At 38.9% G+C, this 10,374-nt stretch overlaps 1 pseudogene; it reads left to right on the top strand.

The window, feature by feature from the left end:
• The first annotated feature begins 4,394 nt into the window (after window positions 1–4,394).
• Window positions 4,395–5,065, top strand: LOC111146497 (annotated as a pseudogene).
• Window positions 5,066–10,374: the final 5,309 nt, after the last annotated feature.

Below are 10,374 nucleotides of genomic sequence, written 5' to 3'. Positions count from 1 at the left end.
TATTGGTTTTCTTTTTTTAATTGTTTCTTTTTTTTTTTTTTTCTTTCTGAACCTCTTTTTATCCCCTTTCTTCCCCCTCATGATTTGGGATCTCTTCTGATTTGGCTAAAGCATATTTTCCTGGGGTTGTTGCCACCCTTTTAGTATTTTACTTGCTCCTTCATCTACTCTTATCTGGACAAAATGACAAGGCGGAAAAATTCACCACAAAAAAAAGAATAAGAGGCAGTACCAAAGGCTAGGGACGTAATCAACACAGACATTGGTAATATGTCAGATCTAGAGTTCAGAATGACGATTCTCAAGGTTCTAGCCGGGCTCGAAAAAGGCATGGAAAATATCAGAGAAACCCTCCCGGGAGATATAAAAGCCCTTTCTGGAGAAATCAAAGAACTAAAATCTAACCAAGTTGAAATCAAAAAAGCTATTAATGAGGTGCAATCAAAAATGGAGGCTCTCACTGCTGGGATAAATGAGGCAGAAGAAAGAATTAGCGATATAGAAGACCAAATGACAGAGAATAAAGAAGCTGAGCAAAAGAGGGACAAACAGCTACTGGACCATGAGGGGAGAATTCGAGACATAAGTGACACCATAAGATGAAACAACATTAGAATAATTGGGATTCCAGAAGAAGAGGAAACAGAGAGGGGAGCAGAAGGTATATTGGAGAGAATTATTGGAGAGAATTTCCCCGATATGGCAAAGGGAACAAGCATCAAAATCCAGGAGGTTCAGAGAACCCCCCTCAAAATCAATAAGAATAGGTCCACACCCCCTCACCTAATAGTAAAATTTACAAGTCTTAGTGACAAAGAGAAGATCCTGAAAGCAGCCCGGGAAAAGAAGTCTGTAACGTACAATGGTAAAAATATTAGATTGGCAGTGGACTCATCCACAGAGACCTGGCAGGCCAGAAAGAGCTGGCATGATATATTCAGAGTACTAAACGAGAAAAACATGGAGCCAAGAATACTATATCCAGCTAGGCTATCATTGAAAATAGAAGGAGAGATTAAAAGCTTCCAGGACAAACAAAAACTGAAAGAATTTGCAAATACCAAACCAGCTCTACAGGAAATATTGAAAGGGGTCCTCTAAGCAAAGAGAGACCCTAAAAGTAGTAGATCAGAAAGAAACAGAGACAATATACAATAACAGTCACCTTACAGGCAATACAATGGCACTAAATTCATATCTCTCAATACTTACCCTGAATGTTAATGGGCTAAATGCCCCAATCAAAAGACACAGGGTATCAGAATGGATAAAAAAAACAAAACCCATCTATATGTTGCCTACAAGAAACTCATCTTAAACCCAAAGACACCTCCAGATTTAAAGTGAGGGGGTGGAAAAGAATTTACCATGCTAATGGACATCAGAAGAAAGCAGGAGTGGCAATCCTTATATCAGATCAATTAGATTTTAAGCCAAAGACTATAATAAGAGATGACGAAGGACACTATATCATACTCATAGGAACTGTCCAACAAGAAGATCTAAAATTTTAAATATCTATGCCCCTAACGTGGGAGCAGCCAACTATAATTACTTTATAGTTTTCTGTGTATAGATTCTTAGTCTCTTTGTTTAGGTTCCTCACACCAGTCAGAATGGCTAAAATTAACAAGTCAGGAAATGACAGATGCTGGCGAGGATGCAGAGAAAGGGGAACCCTCCTACACTGTTGGTGGGAATGCAAGCTGGTGCAACCACTCTGAAAAACATCATGGAGGTTCCTCAAAATGTTGAAAATAGAACTACCCTATGACCCAGCAATTGCACTGCTGGGTATTTACCCTAAAGATACAAACGTAGTGATCCGAAGGGGCACGTGCACCCGAATGTTTATAGCAGCAATGTCTACAATAGCCAAACTATGGAAAGAACCTAGATGTCCATCAACAGACGAATGGATAAAGAAGATGTGGTATATATACACAATGGAATACTATGCAGCCATCAAAAGAAATGAAATCTTGCCATTTGCGACGACGTGGATGGAACAAGAGGGTATCATGCTTAGCGAAATAAGTCAATCGGAGAAAGACAACTATCATATGATCTCCCTGATATGAGGGAGAGGAGCTGCAACATGGGGGGTTAAGGAGAAGAGTAAATGAAACAAGATGGGATTAGGAGGGAGACAAACCATAAGTGACTCTTAATCTCACAAAACAAACTGAGGGTTGAAGGGGGGAGGGGGGGTTGGGAGGGGGGGTGGGATTATGGACATTGGGGAGGGTATGTGCTATGGTGAGTGCTGTGAAGTGTGTAAACCTGGCGATTCACAGACCTGTACCCCTGGGGATAAAAATATATGTTTATAAAAAATAAAATTAAGAAAAGAAAAAAAAAGATAACTATGGTTGCTTTTTGAGAGAGCCTCTAAGTAGCTGAGAACAAGGATGTAAGACTCATCTTCACTACAGACCTCCCTTGTGCCTTCTGATTTTTGTGCTGGGTGAATACATAACCAATTTTAAAATTTAAGTGGTAAACCCTTATAATGAATCCTTCCGAAGCAAGTAACGGCCTTGTAATATGTATCTTACCTCCCAGTTGATACAGTCTGTAAACACAGGTTCGTGTTTGGGGAGCCAGGAGGTCCTCATCGTAGGATAATGACTTTAGGTGATTTGCTCCAAATGGTTCTTTGCAGCCTGCATCAGCATGCAGCTGGGAAGCAAGCAATGCTCCAAGGATTGGCCCCAGTCAGCCTGCTCACTGAACGGCCTAGTAACCCCATCCAGGCTAGCCCAGAAGGTCCTCTCTGTGGTGCCTGTCACCAAGGCCCACATATTAAGGCTTAAGAAATCTGGATGAGAAAGGAGGAAGGGATTACCTAGTGAACAGAGCATAAAAGTTGTTTAATAAATACTCTCTGAATGGGTAAGCCAAAAAGAGCAAAAAGGTGGTGGTGGGGGGCGGGGAGACCAAGAAAATAGTGATATAAATGTAAGTGCCCCACATCTGTACAACAATGACATTGTTTTTTCAACTACATCTGATAAACCAGCTCTAAGTGCATCCTGAAACAAATTCCCGGAATGATTGGAGCAAGAGCTATGAGCTTAAAAGTCGTCAGTGATACCGAAAGTTCTATCTTTTCCCCCAGAAGTGAGTAGGTGGATGTGGGTATGAGAATGGGATTTTAACTTCATCATCATAGCATGTACCATTTATCCAGTCCATAAAAAATCCTTGAAAATTATAAAAACAAAATACAGTGTTCTATTTAGATTTGTAGTTTTAAAGAAACTTGTAAGACTTGAATTGAGACAGGCAAATATTTGATGTCGTGGTTTCAGGATTGATTTGGCTACCAGACAAGAGGGCTCTAAGGCTCTTGAACCCCCCTGAGGATGGCAAATACAGTGTATGTCCAGACTGGATTCATGTATTTAAATGTATCAGAGGCCAAATCAAGTTCCTAGTCCTAAGGAGATGACACTTTATGAAATCAGAAATACATTCCATTTCCAAACGTAAAGAATATGCCATAAATTGAATTATTGACCCAAATCTTTCTCAGTCCTCCCCGTAACAAGGTTGTAATCCTGTACATCCCCATGGAACTCGAAGTAGGCCTTCTTTACAAGAGGAATATGTTTCTCCATTCCATTTCTTTTTTTTTTTTTAAGGTTTTATTTATTTATTTGACAGAGATCGCAAGTAGACAGAGGCAGGCGGCGGGGGCTGGGGAGAAGCAGGCTCCCTGCTGAGCAAAGAGCCTGATGTGGGGCTTAATCCCAGGACCCTGAGACCATGACCTGAGCCGAAGGCAGAGGCTTGACCCACTGAGCCATCTAGGCACCCCTCCATTCCATTTCTATCAGGGTTGAACATGTGACTAGTTTTGGTCAGTGGAATGAGAGTGGAATAAACATATGGGAACTCTGAGCAGAAGTTTTAAGAGCTATCGAGAAGTTGTGCCATCATTCCCCTCTCTGCCTAAAATGGTCTGTGGCAAAGAGACACTGCTTCTTCCATCCTGCATTCTGGAATAAAGACGATATTCAGAGAAGTCTCTGAGACAGTCCCTAGCTGATCTGTAACATAAACAGGAAGTAAATCTTTGAGGTGGTAAATACTATGATTTGAGAATTATATTTTTAATGCAATATAGCCTAGTGAAAGCTGACTAATACAGAGCGACAACTTGAATAGCCATGCTTGCTGCAGGAAATCTTCAAATGAAAAAAGATGAATGCAGTAAAACATAAATTCCTATGCCAACATCCTCATTTCCTCAGGCTGGGTGAATCATGGGCCTGGCAGGGGGTCGGCTCCTGGTGGGCATGCCCAGGTTAAGAATGAGTGAGTGGGTACCTGGGCAACTCTGCTCCAGGTGGGACCACTGTCTGCCTTTGGCCTCTGGGCTTGAATGGATGAACACTTGGAGCTCAGAGCATGTGTTTGGCCATCCGTGATATGCAGTCATCAAAGCTGCTGTGAGAAAATATTTGGTTTCCATGAACCCTTTGTAGGGGAAGTAGATATTTTAAAGCAGAATGTTGATGGCCTTAGCAACCTTCACAGGCCTGTGGGTATCTTCTCAGTATCAACCAGGAATTACCCACTCTTGTGAAAGTGGACATAATATTTGAAGAACCAGTAGAACTTTGACATACATAAAAGGACATGTGTAAAGAGCCAGGTAATAAATAATTCAGGCTTTGCAAGTCATACCACCTCTTCTGCAAATACCCAGCTCTACCATTGTATTGTGAAACCAGACGTAAACTTGTGGCTCTGCTTCAAATGAAATCATATTTGCAAAAATAGGTGCCTGGCCAGATTTGATCTCTGGGCCAAACATTGCTGACCCTTGATCTAGTGGAAAAGAAAATGGAACTTAGTTCCACCAGTATCACACTAAGAAATTTGGTGTCAGTTAAAGTTTGTTGTCCACACCCCATCCAGAGAAACTTGAAATGATCTTGCTCACCCAAGAAGTTACTAAACCATGAAGCTTACCCTCAGGAGCTATTTGGAAAGTTTAATGACAAACACCATATCATCAAACACAATGAGAAGTCCAGATGCCTTGGCAGGGTGATCTGTAGACGTATCACAAAGTTTGGGGATCTGGAAGGACCACCAAAGAGAAAGCATGAAGCATACAGTGGCAACCAGGAATGCAAGTTCTGAGAGCATAGAAAGTATTGAAGTTGAGAAGCAAGTGTCAATAGGGATTTATTATGCACCCTTTATCACTGAAATGTGCACACTCATTCTGCATTTGGTTTGTCAGAAAGAACATTGGCTCTTAGTACATGCCAGGAGAGTGATTCTGAGTAGATTTAGGAAGGAACTTTAGAACAGGAGTGATTTGCTATATCTTGGCCTTTTTTGTTACTTTTCTAGGAAAAAGACATATTCTATGTTCTCAGACAGGGTTTTTTCTTAGTTTGGTAAACAAGGAATGAATTTAAATGTTTGATATCCTTTCCCCAAAGTCCAAAACAATGAAATAAAGGTTTCTTGGGTGTTTTTGTTAAGTTTGTGATCATTGAGAGAACAATCTCTTTGGCTTATTCAGAAAGGATGCTATTCTGAGAGGATCAGAGCAGGGTTCTTAAATTTAGAGACCTAGGATACCCTGAGTAGCTTTTAGCTTTTAGCTTTCTACAATTACAGATTTATGGGCTTCAAAGATGCTATTAGTTCTGGGTTGTGGTTCCTTATTATTATGTTTAAAGAGCAGCACATGACACTGCTATAGGTGGTCATCCAATCGAGTGGTGAGCACGGACTCCTTTTGACTGAATCCTGCGGTTGTTGCTGTAGCTCCAAGACAAAGTCTACCAGCCAGACCTCCAGTTCAGGTTATATAAATGCCACAACTATGTTCATCTACCTCTCATCTATTTACTGGACTTTATTATCTCCACTGACCTGAGGCCTTGCATTTAATTTAGGAGATATGTTTTTAAGGATTTATTTGTTTTTATTCAAGAGGGAGAGAGAGAGAGAGGTGGGGAGGGGCAGAGGGAGATGGAGAGAGAAACCGAAGCAGACTCTGTACAGAGCGCAGAGCCCCACTTGGGGCTCCATCTCAGGACCCTGAGATCGTAACCTAAGCTGAAAACTAAAGATACTTGGAGGCTTAACTAACTGCACCACCCAGGCGCCCCAGGAGATGTGTTTTTAATTATATGTATAAAGCAAGTAACAGAACACATAATTATGTCATTTTAGCTTCTGAATATAAAGAGGATATATTTTTTTTCCTATACTGCAACCAAACCAAATATTTTTTTTGTTTTGGAGGACATGTGGGTAACTCAAGAGAAAAAAAATTTTTGCTAATGTTATGTTTTTGCCTGAGGTTTTATTTTATGTTAAAAGTAATTTTGCCAACAGAATAGAAATAAATCCTGAATTTTGCCCTTCTTAAGTTCTTAATTTGTAATGTTAACATCTTTTTTAGGGTAGCCTTTGAATAGAACAAAAACAAAGGCTTTGTATAATGGGATGCAATACAATAAATTCATATGTATTAAGAAAGGATGTGGCCTGGGGTCATATATAATTTAAACAAAATTAACAATGGGTTCTGTAAAAATAAGAGAGCTTTATATGATATACTATACTGATATATACATACTGTTAATTAGATATGTTTAAGGGTATATATATATAAAAGTTTTATCTCTTGGGAATGTAGAGTCAAATTATAAAACTGTTCCTTTTTTTAAAAGATATTATTTATTTATATGACAAAAGAGGGAACACGAGCAAGGGGAGTGGGAGAGGGAGAAGCAGGCTCCCCACCAAGCAGGGAGCCTGACACGGGCTCCATCCCAGGACCCTGGGATCATGACCTGAACCGAAGGCAGACACTTAATGACTGAGCCACCAGGCGCCCCAAATTATAAAAGTGTTCCAAGGAGGAACATCAGTTACAGGTGGAGGTATAACAAAACACTCAGGAGGCTTAGAATCAAATAGAAATAGAATTGATTATTGGTTTTGTCATTCACCATCTATGTGTCCTTCCTCAGGCAGACTAATTTCTCCAAGCTTTATTCTCCTCCTCTGTAAAGTAGGAAAAAACATATCCACTTCTTTAAAGTTGTCGTAAGAATTAATTAAGCAGCATTTATAAAATACTGAACTCACAATGCACACTGAGAAAATGTCATTTCTAGCCCCTTTACACTATTTGACTGAAAACATTTTTGAACTCTGAACAGAAATATGTTTTTTGAGGATGGCTGGGTGTCTCAGTCAGTTAAGTGGCTGCCTTCAGCTCAGGTCATGATCCCAGAGTCCTGGGATCAAGTACCGCATCCAGCTCCTTCCTCAGTGGGAGCCTACTTCTCCCTCTGCTGCTCTCCTTGCTCATGTGTTCTCCCTTTCTTTCTGACAAATAAATAAAATCTTCTTTTTTTAAAAAAGAAATATGCATTTTGGTTTCCTATATGTGTTTAAGTATTCTCTATTCCTTTTTACATTATTTCCCTTCACAACATGCTTTTGTTTCCAATCTAATCTTTTCATAGTATCAAAAAATGTATGGGTAGAGAAGAAAAGTCATTTCATTAAATAAAATTTCATTTCTAATTCAAACCCTAACATTATGATGCTAGTGAGCATTGTATTTGGTTCATCAAATACTTAACCCAAATTAGTTTCTGTTTTTACATTACCTTTAAAGGTTAATTTTTAATACTTCTTATGAATCTTGGAAACAAAATGTGTATTTCATCTTGAATCATGCAGTATAAGCACAAGCCAAGTACATTATTGGTTTTTCTTTAAACTTTGGTGATTTTTCTACTATGTAAGTACTGTGGGTCCATTATAAAAGGAATAGAAGATATAGGTGTTTAAAAGAAAACTATCCTTAAATTTATGAATCAGAGGTAACCACTGATTACATTTGGTGTGGACTCTTTAAAACATTATTTCTATATATAGTATTATAACCCTTAGTGAACTCTAAAATAAATGATAATTATCTCTCTCAAGTAGACTTTTATAATATAATAACTATTATTTTATTTTTTATATATTACATATATAGCACCATACTTAGTTGTTTGTGTAAGTTATAATTTATGTCACAAATTCCTATCTTTGAGTAAGCAATTCATTTACATTTGTTATTATAAAAATGCTGTCAGTATCCATCTTCATAAAATTATTTCCTTAGTTTAAATTCCTATGTGTAGAACCCAGGCACATTTAAAATCTATCATAGAGTTTCCTACAGAAACTCATATCTGATTTCCCTGCTGGAAGCTTGTTTCTTTGCTTCTAAAAAGTCACCTATGTAGATGTTAATTCACAGCATTATAGACATGAAGTCCATAAACTCTTTTTCTTACTGTTGATGTTTCATAACACCCAGCCTCTAATTAGGTCTACCAAGATATATTTATTTATTTATTTATTTTTACGACTGTAGCGTCCCAAAATAAAACTTTATCTATCATTCATTTTTTATTTATTCATATGTAGTTGAGATTCAATTAGAATAAGACATTGTTGAAAATAAAAAGGAGTTTAAGTACTCTCTACCCTAGTCATGATTATATGATTAATTAGAACATGATTATAACACTGATAAGAGTCCTTTGAGGGAGTGTTTGATCCTTTAAATATCGTAGCCTCTAAACTAAATCCTCAGCATGGTCTTGGTTTTGGATTGTTCCTACCTGCACCACGTTGGCCATCATGTTTAAACCCCCAGGCCTTTTCTTATTTCTCACTGTGCCAACAGCAAATATATCCGCCATACAACGTCAGATGTCATGAAGGGTGTAAACATCCACAATAAACAAAGGGCAGGGGTTCAGATAGAAAGTCTAGGAGACATCAATGGATGCTCTGATGAGGAGATAATATTTGAAGTTGACCTAGAATCAGTAGAATTTTTATAGGTAAAGTAGGAAAGAAAGTTCTCATTATCCCTCTGATGAGTACTAGTGAAGAAGGCAGAGTGAGACAGTATCTTCTATTTCTGCCTCTCCCACTTTCTAACCATAGGTCCTCCTGGGCAAGTCTTGTCATTGGTAGATTGGGTAATACTGCCCTGACATTTCACCAGAGAGTTGTGAGGTCAAACTGAGCTAATGTGACTGAAAGTATTTTAAAACTGTATAGCAATATATGAGCACAAGGGACATTTAAATACTCAGTGTTAGTGGGGCGCCTGGGTGGCTCAGTGGGTTAAAGCTTCTGCCATTGGCTCAGGTCACGATCTTAGGGTCCTGGGATCAAGCCCCAAATTGGGCTCTCCGCTCAGTGGAGAGCCTGCTCCCCACCCCCACCCCTGCCTGCCTCTCTACCTACTTGTGATCTCTCTCTCTGTCAAATAAATAAATAAAATCTTTTTTAAAAAATGCAGTGTTAGCATGTTTGGGGTCAAGATACCAATTCACAACTTATGGTTCTACCTCAAATGAATCTAAAGAAAGATCGTAAGAAAATATAAAATGATTTCAGTATAAGTTCAGCTATTTTTTTGAAAGCAAGTAACTTTCAAGTTAGAGTGTTTGGAGTTTTATAAATTTATTTCATAGTTTATATCCCTAATTGCAATAACAGTTATTAATATATCAATACTGTGTTAAGTACTTCACATGTAAGCTTTGTGCCTGGGCTTTAATTTTTAAGGTGACTAAATGACGACATGGAGAAATCAGTGCTATTCAAAGAGAAGTTTACATTAAGTTTACATAATGTCATTCACAGTTCCTCCAGAAGCACCAGGTTTCAATGAGGAAACAGAAGCTGGAGAGAGGGATAGGTTTAGGTCTGAGCTTTTCCTGGAGTTTCTGTGGGAAAGGCAAGATAGGGCAGGACAAAGAATTTAGGATTGGATAGTTTGAATAATTTTGGCAGACTGTAAGTTTTACGAGTGGTCCCTAGTTGTCTGATACCTACCCCTGGGATGATTAAGGCAGAATACTGCCTCTCGGAACGCAGGCTGAGAAGGGAGGTATGGCTCTGGATTGATGGGTTTGTATAGTAGAGGCCTGCTCCTGGCTGAGTCTTTTGCTGTCTCTGAGAATTGGCATGCCCAGGGAAGCACAGTCTACTCCCAGCAGGAAATGTTTTGTAAGAAATGAAAACATGATATAATACAATGTAGTATTTCATTAAATCATCATCTTGCTTAACTGAAATCTTATGCTCATTGATTAGTAACTCTCCATTACTGATAAGTTATAGAAATCTGCTGTACAACATGGTACCTGTACTCAACACTAACGTATTGAACACTTAAAAATTTGTTAGCTAGGGGTGCCTGGGTGGCTCAGTGGGTTAGAGCCTCTGCCTTCGGCTCAGGTCATGATCTCAGGGTCCTGGAATCGAGCCCCACATCGGTCTCTCTGCTTAGCGAGAAGCCTGCTT

The sequence above is a fragment of the Enhydra lutris genome, unplaced genomic scaffold (assembly GCF_002288905.1).
Source record: "Enhydra lutris kenyoni isolate GAN:26980312 unplaced genomic scaffold, ASM228890v2 scaffoldscaffold14, whole genome shotgun sequence".
Taxonomy (NCBI): domain Eukaryota; kingdom Metazoa; phylum Chordata; class Mammalia; order Carnivora; family Mustelidae; genus Enhydra; species Enhydra lutris.
Note: the sequence above shows the minus strand (reverse complement) of the source record. Positions and strands in the feature narration are given on the sequence as shown.